This window comes from Stegodyphus dumicola, chromosome X1 (assembly GCF_044657685.1).
Source record: "Stegodyphus dumicola isolate Sdum_Otavi_A_Nest chromosome X1, ASM4465768v1".
Classification (NCBI taxonomy): Eukaryota; Metazoa; Arthropoda; class Arachnida; order Araneae; family Eresidae; genus Stegodyphus; species Stegodyphus dumicola.
In genome coordinates, this window is record NC_140780.1 from 125,188,831 (window position 1) to 125,201,453 (window position 12,623).

The 12,623-nt window shown below is 33.5% G+C and overlaps 1 protein-coding gene across 4 annotated transcripts in view; it reads left to right on the forward strand.

Moving 5' to 3' along the window:
* Positions 1-5,792: 5,792 nt before the first annotated feature.
* Positions 5,793-12,623, forward strand: part of Klp3A (kinesin-like protein 3A) — a 298,885-nt gene continuing 292,054 nt past the window's right edge. For 3 of the 4 annotated variants that reach the window (XM_085808353.1, XM_085808352.1, XM_085808354.1), the window contains exon 1: positions 5,793-5,949. The gene's annotated coding sequence lies outside the window, so the exon portion shown is untranslated. The remainder of the gene's footprint in view (positions 5,950-12,623) is intronic. The other variant, XM_085808351.1, reaches the window with a different exon arrangement.

Sequence of the window (12,623 nt, forward strand, 5' to 3'; positions counted from 1 at the left end):
ATATACTGCTTAAGACTTTGCACCTTTATGATATTTCTTATTTAAAATTTTAGCACTGAAATTGCACTGATGCTTTGTAATGTAGTAATCTTTATTCTTTATTAATACTTTTTACTCATATTGGTTTGATATTCATGTTATTATTGTCTATTTATTCATTAATAAAGGTTTCGATTTAAAGCTCAATAGTTACTTATTTTTTCCGAAACATGGTTATTTTATTATTTCAAGATTTAAATGCACAAATAGGAGTGTCAGAAAGTGAAATTTAAAAATAAATAAATAAACTAAAAAAGGAGTAATCTGTGTACTCAGTACACAAAAGAAAAAAAATTTTTTAAAATGTTCCTGCAAACTAAATTTAGCAAAAAATCAAAATCAAGCGGCATCATCCGTAAATACTTTCCGAATTGTACTGTGTCTTCAATACGCAACTCCCGGAGCAGGGAATTACAAAGGCACTATGAATTTCTCGTCGTTTGACCCAATTTCTGGTCCAAACGCATTTTTCCCCCTTCTGTAGCAGCAGCTAAGTTCAAAATTGTAGCTGTATCTGTAGTAGCAATTTAAAATAGTCATCCATTATTTTGACTATTTGACACCACCGTAAGCTTTGTTTACAAATCGTAGACGGTGTGACGCTGTAGAGGGGGGGGAACACTTCCTTTCATAGTGATTGGCTGAGTGAATTCCTGTACTAACGAGAAAATCGTTCCGTGTGGGCAGGCGAGCTATCTCAGATATTGTCGGCCGAGAAAATCGCTACGTGTAGACGGGCCTTTATCTATTTAAACCACTGGAATTTCGGCTTCAGATCAGTCTGTGCTGTGCATTCGACCTGGAGACACACTTCTTCCTCCTATAAATGTATTCCCGGTTTCCAATGACGAGTTACTACACTGTGCGCTCTTCAACAAGACGGACACCCTGCTCCTTCAGTCTGGATTCCTCCAACAGAAAAATTGTTTCTACTATTCATGAACGCTCTTCGTATTTTTTTAGATGACGTTTTGACATTTTGAAGAATAAGCTAAACTATTGATTAGTCTCACGAAAGCTCATTCAACTCAATATTTTTCGTTGAGTATTACTATGAGTTGGACAATTCTGAATTCACTTGATATCCATACAGAAAAGCAATGAATTAGACGTTAACGACTAAGAACGAAAGAGAATTCAAAATGACTCCAGATTCCTGCATGGTCTGCGAAACTGAAACCCTTTCGTCGGCTCAAACGGGTTGGAAGTATGGAAACAGGCGTTGCAGAGAGAACAAAATAGAGATTTTGTTTCCCTCCTAATTAAAATGGACTTATACCATCCATTTGATTGTCTCTCCTTCCCAACGAAGTTGAGCTTGAACGACCTTTTTGTTTTCTCTCATCCCTAACCGAGATGGGTGGGAGCAGCCATTTTGTTTCCTATTTTACCAAGATTGACTAAGTCTTTTCGAACCATGAAGATCCTTTTGTGTTTTTTCTCTACTCCTAAACCTGGATAGTTGGAGAATAACCATTTTTGTTTCCTCTAAAACCTGGAGATGGTTTAAGTAGCCATTTTGTTTCCTCTGAAACCTGGAGAGGGTTTAAGCAGCCATTTTGTTTGAGATTGTTTGAGATTGTTTGAGAACAACCATTTTGTTTCCCATTTCACCCAAAAGGGTTCTCGAACTCTATCTTGTTCTCTCTTTTTTCCTACTTCAGAAAAATGGACTGGGTCTTCTCGAAGCATTTTGTGCTCCCAAACCTCGATAACTTGAGAGCAACCATTTTGTTGCTCATCTCAAACCTTGATGGTGGGAGCAGCCATTTTGTTTCCCACCTCATCAAAATGGACTGGGTCTTCTTGAACCGAGAGGGTGACCTTTGTGTTTTCTCTACGCTTAAACCTTGATGGTTTGAATAACCATTTTGTTTCCCATCTCACCCACATAGGTTGTGTTTTATTTTTTCCTACATCTAGCCAAAATAGATATGAGCCACCCTTTTGTTTCCCACCTCATGAAAATGGACTAAGGAGACCATTGTGTTTTTCACTATTCGTGAACTGAGACGGGGAGCAGCGACCGTTTGCATTTTCCCTGCGCTCCAACCGTGATCGCTTGAGCAGCCATTTTGTTTCCCATCTCACTCAGATAGGTCGTATTGTGTTTTTTCCTACACCTAGCCAAGTTTGACGTGAACCATCCTTTTGTGTTCCCATCGAACCAAAATGGATGAGTGAGACCATTTTGTTCTTTCGCTCTTCGCGAACCGAGACGGGGCGCAGCGACCGTTTGCTTTTTCTCTGCGCGCAAGCCTTGATCGCTTGAGCAGCCATGTTGTTTCCCATCTCACCAGTGGCGGGCATATTCACAAAGCCTACAGACAATTTCGCTACGGGCTGCTCTCATTGGAGGAAACATCTGCTTGGCAGTCATATTTGGAATGGCAAGTTATCGCCCTGTAGGCGTTGTAATTAACGCCAAACAAACGGAAACAACGTTTATTTCATTCAATATTTGTTTAGTTTATGAATGAAAGCTTAAAGGAATTGTGTGGAATATATCTTAAATAACCTACTGATCTTATTAATAGTTTATTTGTATTTGATTTCAAACTTTTAAAAGTACGTAATTGTTTTACAAGAAAAGGTGTTTATATGGAGACAGCATATGCACTTTTTCGTTATTTCACTTAGGAAGAGTCTCTTGTGTAAATTTTCATAGCGCATTAATTTATACAAATAAAGGAATATTAAAAAATTAACCAAATGAAAACATTCAGTAAACATTTAAGGGTGTCGGATACCTATTCTTTTTACGAGTAAGTATAAGTAAAATTATATTTTATTTCATTATGCGCTATTTCTATTGAAACGCTTTGCGGGATCTTGGATCGTAATCTTGCTTACTGGTACCTACTACAAAGAGTACAAACCAAAGAAAAATTAATATTAACAAAAATACAGAAAATAAAGGCGTTTAATTTTTAACACCGTACCCGAAGACGAAAAGACAAATAATGACAAAGTCATTCAATAAAGTTAAAATAAAAATAAATCCGTATAGAGCAGAGTTTATGAAAGCTACGAGCGGGGATAGAACCAGCAACCTAGAAGTCTGAGAATTATTCCCGCGCTCGTTACCACTGGGCTGCGTTTTTGCCGGTGGGTTATGGTCACTTTTTGGTACACGACGCTCAGATACAAATTGTAAAGGCGATGAACCAAAAGTCGCCAAGCGCTAGATTCTGTAACTCTACCTCTTTTAACCAATCGGAGCAAACAGCAGAAGAAACGGTCTGTAGGCTTTGTGAATAAGCCAGTGGCGGCTCGTAATAAGCACTGTGGAACTGCAGCACCCCCTATTTCCACTTATTATTATTTTTAATATTCAATATGGTGTGCCCTTTAGTCTTTAATTCTTTCTTTATACTTTTGCAATACATAATCCAAGCTTAATTTCAGTAGCCATTCCCCACTTTATGAAAAAGGTACGAAAGTCTATGTTTGGAACTGCGCGCTTCACAGTTCCAGCGGCGTGGTGTTTGGATGTTCTGCGCATGCGCACACAGAAAACAGCACGCAAGACGGGTCGAGAGAAGAGCACTGTCGCTCTTGCAGTGCCGAAATTCTGGCATGTTGTTGGAAACGTGATTACTTTTTACTCCGCGCGTGAGGTATTCCTCCACAAGGTGGAACTTCAGCATACTGGCCATAAACAGATTTCATGAAAATTCGCAACCTTTTATAGAATTGCCTTACTGAAATTCAATCAACATCAAATGCAGATCAAACTATTGCAAAAACAACAGGAATTTTAAAATATCTAAATGATGATAATTTCAAGTTTTGGTTAGAGCTTTTTTAACAGATGCCTCATGTTGAAATAATATATAACTAAATGCAATCCAGAAAATTTAAAGTTAACGAATATATAACAAATTTCAAAACTGTTATTTTAGAATTAAGAAAAAGTACCGTGAGAACTTCTTAAAAACACTGATGGCAGAAGCTAAAGAAATATGTGACTTTATACAGTGTATTGATATAATGCACTGATATTCTTCCATTAAACACTTAGCAGCTGCTAAATTGTTAAACAAGAAATGCTTCGCTAGTTTTAGGAATGAACATTCTACAGAAGAAGGAAGAAATAGTACGGACCACTGAAGCATATCCAATGATTGACAAAGAAAAGATTAAAACTGACCTAAACGTATACTTGCACATTAATTGAGCTACTGAAATTTATCTTCGAAAATAATCTAGATGATGTTCTTAGTGAAATTACGAAACTGATAAAAATTCTGAGATTTCCCATAACTACATCAGAGGCAGAAGGCTGCTTTTCAGCATTGAAAAAAATGAAAATTTTTCTAAGAAGCACTAGGAATTCTGAAAGACTAAATGCGCTTGCATTGCTTTCAATAAAGAAAAATTTCCTCAGTTGTCATCCAGAGATCAAGGAGAAAATTATTGATCTTTTCTCGCGCAAATTAAAACAAGAAGAATGGATTTCATTTTTAAATCAATAGAGAAAGATTGAATTGTATCAATTTTGGTTAAAGTAATTAAGAAATGTTTAATTTTTTTCTTGTAAGATTTCATGAAGTTTCAAAATAAATTTTCTTTTTATACATGTTGGTTTCCTTTTAGACAATTTTAAAACAAAGGTTAATTTTTTTTGGAATAGCACCCCCAGTAATTTTAGCCACGAGCCGCCACTGCATTTCACCCCGATAGGTCGCGTTGTTTTTTTTTCTACACCTAGCCAAGTTTGACGTAAGCCATCCTTTTGTGTTCCCATCGAACCAAAATTGACATGAGCCACCATTTTGTTTCTCAACGGAAAAGTAAATTTTCTGAATGGGTACCGGTGTTCAAATACTTTTGTAACCGACTGTACATTATGTAAATAATTAAACATTTTTGTGGCCTAATTTAATTAGTTTTAATTTGAACCAGCGCCATTTTCTCTCGTAATTCATCGCTCGTTTTTATTACCAAATAGGAAGTAAATATCATGTGAGGAATGTGAGCTAGGGAGAAGAGGAAAATATATAGGGAAAAGTGGTAATTACTTTTGGATCCTATTTCATATATGTATTAATATATCACATTCCCGTTCATTTGATCTGCTTATGTATCAAATAACTGGCTACTTTCGTCACTTATTTCTGGATGTGTATTATTTTAAAACTTTTTCTGCTTTGTAAACTTAAGCATTGAAACATTATATGAATGCTAGTGAAAATATTATTTCAGGTTAAAATTCTCATATAATTACAATAGAAATATTCTTCTATTATTTACTTAAAAATACAGTAATTGATAGCCTTCCACATGGCAGCCATTCTAGAATTGGTTCTGTAATGTTGATTAAATTGTCTTATTCATTATTTTAGCTAATTATTCATTTCATAAAGAATATATAATGAATATAGAAAATGCAACTTTAATACATTTTAAAGAATAATTTATAAATCCACTCTCAAGTCAAATCACAGGAAAACGCTTGTATCAAATCCTTCCGTTGCAGATATCAAGAAAATCTGTAGTTTTATTTATTTATTTATCATTAGAGTTTAATGTTTTCCCTACTGATCAAAGCAAATTGTTAACCGAATGTCTCTTCACGAGATGCTGAGAATTCTATGAACTGATAAAAAACTTACAGTTCTTTTAAATTCTTCTCTCTAAAGATATTGATGGATTACATTTACAAATAGGATAAACATTTACAAATTTACGTACCCCAAACCTTAAAAATTAAACCAAACGATTTTGTGTGCATGAAGTTTCGAATAAAACGAATGGCAACAGAAACTATAGAAATTGAATGTTTGGCGGCAGATAGTAGTTCTTTTATAGTTTGGCTGTACGGTTGAGAACTGATGAAATTTGTAAATAAGTGATTTGTTGACTTTGTATGAAATAACTTAGGATTTGTAACAATATATACGTATGGTAAGCAGTATTTAGCTATTCGTTTTTTGAAAATATATTTAAAAATCTGTGTTATTTTTTTATGCCCTTTTTCTCCCGGTGTTTCGTTTTCATAATACGGAACAAATCTGCCGATGAAATCTTCAAAACTATTTTTTTTTTTAAAGTCAGTTAAAATCATTTAAAAGGCATACTCAATAGTATTTTAATTATGATGGCGTACTTGTAAAGGCTTTTTATACAATTATTCCTGTGAAATGAAATTTTACATGTGCATTACATTATATTTTTAAGCACATATTAAATGCGTTTTATTTTATGATTATCTTTTTTAAGTATCTAGGAAGTGTACATAATCTTGAACAGGTATATAGTAAATTTACATGACGACTAAATTTTAAAATACTAAAGTGTAATAATTTATAATTCAAATCTTTCTTGGGAAGTTATGAAGTACATTAACTTTAAATTAAAGCCAATGCTGTAAAAGCTTATTTCTGTCTATTCCCTAGTTTCATAAGAGGATCTCTGGAATCTCATTAGATAGAATACATGTGTTGGTTCGTGAAATTTGTGAAGCATTAGGTTCATGAAACCAGTTTGGAATGTGTTATATTATTTCCTTTTAATGTCTAATTACCTCCATTTTTTAAAAATTTTACGTTAATTTTAATAGGAAAGAAATTATTATTTATATTTTTTATGATTGTATTTTAACTTGATGTCTTAGAATTCTTTTAAGTGAAGTATTTAAAACTATTTACGACGGTGTTCTCTATGATAAGCAAATGAGTTGTAAAACTATAACTGTCCAGTTCTTTAAATGTTGGTATGATGGGCCTAGCCAGTGTCAGTAAAGAAAACTCATGCTAAACATTCTTGCCATTCACTCAGGAAATTTATATTAAGAAAGCTGTCATGATTATTATCAGGTACTTAAGTATTCGCACAATAACTGTGGTACAATTTAGGGACTTCATAGAAGAAAAAAATGATGACTTATTCTTGCAAGGAATTATTTATTACATACCTGTTCAGTTTTAATTAGGTATTTATCCTGAAAAACCAATCAATAAACTTGATTACAGGCAGGTTTTTTCTTAATATTTTGCTGGAAATTACATGGCTAATGCTGTTATAGTTTTAAAACAGTTGTTCCCTTTAGGTATTTTGTGGCAACTGTAATCCGGTAGAAATTCTGCAATTTTTTTATTGCAGGAAAATCGCAGAAGTATATACAAGTGAGCCCCTCTCCAAGAAAACGTTCTTAGTTTCCAGATACCATATGATGAATAGTACTGGAATATTTGATGAGATTTTGCTCAAGTTAACTGTAAATACTTCCATATTTTTGTTTTAAGAATTTCTAGTTTTAACTTGGGCAGCTGGAAAGCAGTGACACTGAAATTGAAACTTACCCCACAGCAAAAAAGTTAGTGCATGCTAGGGCTCACCAAAATAAGCAGTATTGTGATCTGCATAGAGCTTTCTGAATAACTACCCATCAAACTGATCGCTAGGACAGCTTGGCCTAATGATCAGCATTTTAGCAAGTAGTCTCCGTGATTATTGGATTTAACATCGTGTGACTTTTATCTCTGGAGTTTTGTAAAGAGCAAGGTCTATGTAGCTCCACTACTCATACTTCTGGATTGCATCCTTGCAGCTATTTGCTGTATCACATCATATGCGCTTCAGGCTATATGGTTAGAGCTATAATAGGATCACAATGCTTGCCACATCACGATGTTGCACACATTTTGGGTTTGTGATTCTAATCAGTATCGCCAAAAATATTTCAAATTTATGTAACTATATTAAAAATTTGGGGAGGGAGTCATTCTGTATTAAAATTATATGTTTCTGAAAGCGGGGACTATTTTTTTGCTCATCCTGTATTTTAAAATTCAAAGTAAAAAAAAAAAAAAAAAAAAAAAAAAAAAAAAAAAACATTTAGAAAAGTCATTGGAACCTAAAAATTGAAAAACAATAAGAACAATATCTGTATGTGTGGTAGGGATTGCTTAAAGGAATAAATAATTCTGCAAAGAGGGTGGGTTATATTCAGTGGAGATATGCACAAAAATGTTACCCTAGTGCAGGGTTTCTTAAACTGTGGGTCGTGGGACCTGCATCAGGTCAAATATCAAAACTGCTAAAAATTTTAGCAGTTTTGATATTTCTTTAACTTATTTTAATAATGTTACAATTACTAAATATTTTTACACAATATATCTGAAAATAGATGACAATACAGACAAAGAAAACAAACGAAAACGTTTCGACGCACTCTTTTTATAATATACACGTTCATTTTACTTGCTTTACACATGACACTGTCATTTCGTCTGTTACTTATTTAAATTTTCCACATTGTTCTATGTCTTAAAATTAGAAATTAATGACGTAAAATTACAATAGTATATTACAGTGCAAATGGAAAAATTGAGAGTTTCACTCATGCGCGTGTCGGATTTGCACAGTTATGGGGTCCCAAAAAATCTTCGTAAATGTTATGGGGTCCTGGTGTCACAAACAAATCTCAGTAGTAAAAAGGGGTCCCAACTAAAAAAAGTTTAAGAATCCCTGAACAAGATGGATGGTTCTCTCATTTAAAAATCCCGAACATCTCGCAATGGTAAGTATGAAGTTTAATAGGGCTAGTGTTTGGTAGCCACATCTGATGCTAAATACTTTGGTAAAATAAGGATTTAATATTGTTATTGTTTAATTCTACTGAGAAATTTGGCTCAGCACTTTCAGAGTTGTCGCTTGCGTCTTCATTATAAATATTGTTATTAATCATCAATAATCTAAGCTCGCACCGAGATTCTAAATCGAGAATAGAAAATGTTTGAGCTAATTGAAGGCATTCACAACTTTTTCATACTGTCTTTTACTCAAAACTTGCACGAATGTTAGAAGATCCATTAATATTAATTCTTTTAATATTTTCCGAAAAACCTGCTCTTAAACTTTATGACGAAAACTTATAGTTGTTCAATATGTTATTTCCAGGGCTGTGGAATCTGAATCGGAGTTGGGCAGATTTCGGGGTAAAAGGAGTCAAAGCTGGAGTCGCTAAAAACAAGTCAACTCCATCTCCAGTTTTCGCTGGACAGTTTGAATTTGAAATGAAATTAAAATGAATTAAAAAAAAATTAATGACAAGCTGAGTTATTATTTTTATTTATGGACTATGTACATTAATAAATAGTTATTTTCTATTTTAGTGACATATTAATAAATAAATATAAGGGAGGAGGATGGATAATTACCATTAATGATTTAATTGATTCATTTAGTTACAAATTTCACTGGTAAATTTAGGTAAGCAGCAAGAACTCCCAAAATTGATGCCATTGTCAGGAAGTGATCAGGAAAAGGAGCAATTATTGATTAAACAACATGATAAGGAAGTACATATTTGATAATAAAGAGGTTGTTAGAATTAAGAACTTTTTTAAAAGATGTAGATAACCCTAATGTTTCACTAACAGAAAGACTGTGAAATGATCTCGCAGAATTGGAAACTCTTATTTTTACACCGTATATAGCCACAAAAAAGCTGCAATCTGAAGAATTGACAGGAGGTGAGAATGGAAGAATGTGATGTTTGTTCTTTCTGAAATGGAGGGTTTATTGCAGAAGGAATCATTTCTCCAATGAAGAAAAGAGAAACTAGTTTGCTAGACAATGAGATCTTGCTGGGTTCAATATATGTAGATCCAAAACATCGAATTTTCTTGGATGAAGAACATATTAAAAAGGCAAAGAAAGCCATCTATGAACTTTCATTAAGAAGGAAATTATTCTCAGAACAATTGGAGAATTCAAATCAGGACAGTCAAACTGAAGACATTTTAATTGAGTCTCTGTTATCCTCTTCCAGTGATGAATTAGATTTTGAGAAATATTTTTGGATAATATTGAAAAGGCAAAGCGAATGAAAATAAAGAACCAAGAGCCTTTAGATATAAAAATGAAAAAATACAAACAAGATGTCTACACGGCCTTTGAAGAAATAGAGAAATATGATTGCGCTTGCAAGACACCTCTTTTAGAACTTATAAAAATCTATCCTGAAAAGTTAAAAGAAGTACCTCTAACACAAGGTTCTTTAATATACTAAGGTTAGGCCAGGAACGGAAAAAGCGTGCCATTGGTTGCTGGTAGTGACGTCACCCGGGAGACAGGACGCATCGGCCGACGCGTCTGCTACATGATTTTGGTAATGGAAAGCAAAATGATCATTTTATATGTGGTAGATACACCGGAAATACCGGGTATATACTTTCCGATTAAGTATTTTGTTAAAGAAAATGTTTATTTTATGCATAGAATTCGCACGAATGCTGAAAATAATTGTAAACATTAAATTCTTTTCGTAAAGGGAAGCCTTAGAAAATGAAAAACGATATTTAAGTTAACTAAGGGAAATAAATATTGTAAAACGAGGTATTTTTCAATATTTTTTCGTAGTATTGTTTGCACTAAATAAATTTTGTTGAACAGAACACATGATGGCATAACTGCTAAGACCATGGTAAAAACATAATCAAAAAGTATTATTCTATTTATTTTCATTGCTCATGCACTTTTTTTAATACAAATGAACTTTGACATTCCATGAGAAAGATATGATCGTGATTTTCAGTTTAATTTACATATCTCAAGCAAAAATATATATAAAAAGATTTGACTTAACAAATTCATATTTAAATACTATAAAATTCTACAAATTTCTTAATATCCGTCATTATACTTTTAAATAGTATACTTATCACATTCTTTTTAAAGTGAAAAGTCACTTCATACTGATTCACTTCAGATTTTAGCAGAAGTGCATATTTTTTCAGTATAATCTAAAAGTACTCTTATAATCCCTTACACTCCCAAGATTTCTATATAACATTTATCCTGACGTGATTATTTGCTATAGTAAATAATCTTCGATATTGGCATCCTATTCTTCCTTCCATACATTACAAATGGAACAATTAAAATACATTTTCTTACACATATACGCATAATAATAATAATAATAAACTTGCCCTACATCTTAGTTTCGGCCCACCAGCAGCCGAGCGGTAAAGTCGCTGAACACTGGTAGTTCGGTCCGAATCCCGTGAACGGGCTGGCTGCATGGGCGTTTTCGTGGTTTTCCTCATGTGTAATGTGTATACGAGCCAGTTTACCTGAGAAAGTCCTCCAAGAAGGCATCACACCTATTACGCAGATAGCCCTAGTGTGCTTTGCCATAATTAAATACACCACCACATCTTAGTTTCAATTTAGCCTGTACACAAATTAAATATTTTTAATTACTAATGTATTTTTATCAGGTTGTTTCTTAAAATACTTTTGTTATACTCAAAATATGTGTTCAATATTAAATTATTTTTCTTTCTCTTATAATTAAAAACAAGTTATATGGAATCAAAATTAAAACATATGCAGCAGTTAAATAACACTGAATAGAATATCTTACTTACTCTTTCGCTATTTGTATTCTAGCATTATACACAGATTTTTTTTTCCTTCAGGGTCAGCTATGTGTAAGTTCACTTAGTTATATCAATTAAATTACATCCGACATATGCATCAGTTAAACAATATTGAAGGAAATATGTTGCTCGCTCATCGATGTTTGCATCATAGTGTGGTCGAGAAATTGTTCTTTCTTCTGAAGCATGTATCAGTTTACTTAGTTCTCAATGCTTAACCCAGACATTGCTTCAATACATAGAATTACTTTTGGGATGTAAAGAAAGAACCAAAACATGTGAATTAACTTGGATAAGCAAATTTATCAACTAATCATTCAGGTACTCACTATTGGTAAACACACGACACTGAGATTAAATATCTCGCTGTAAGTCTACTTCATAAAAGGAAAATTATGATAAAATGAAAAGCACATATTCTGGCATTTTCTATGTTGAAATTATCTGCTCTTTTGCAGCGAATAGTCCATAACTTACGAAGTTCTGGATCACTTGGAAAACGATGGTATGTCATGCCTTGACTTTTAGTTTTCCTTCTATAATTCTGACACAACGCTATAGCACAACTTGCCATTTCCGACTAGGTATAAAAGCAAATTAACAACACAAATCAAATGTATCCCAGATCAAATGCAACGAATGTAAACAAACGCCGAGAACTAACGACTGTCACCCACATGACGTCATGCGCAGGTAGCATAATTTTCTCCCTGCACTACGCATCACTCTTGGGCCTCCCCTGCCTCTAACAGTAACAGCTCTTCTTCCTACTCAAGTTAGCGTGGAAAGTTCTCAGTTCTGAAGTTTATCAAATCGGATCTATGGCCCTCCAACAAAGATCTTGCCAAAGCTATAACGTTTCTTAGAAATAACTAATGCCAATTTTCCCATTTCATAATAAATGTTAATTAATATAAATAATTTGCTCTGCCATCAATTTTTTCCCCTGTAGCATCTGTTACTTCTTTTATATTAAAAAAAAAATAAGCTGAAATCAGTGTGTATATGTTTACTTAAATATATATGAGGGAGTCGGAGTCGGTCATTTTCCCTACCGACTCCACAGCCCTGGTTATTTCAACAAGGCTTCGTTCAGTCACTAACTTTAAAGAAATGCTTTTAGAGTTTTTGTCAACTGCTTGACACAGACAATTGGAATATATACTTCCTTTGTTAATAGCACTTTAC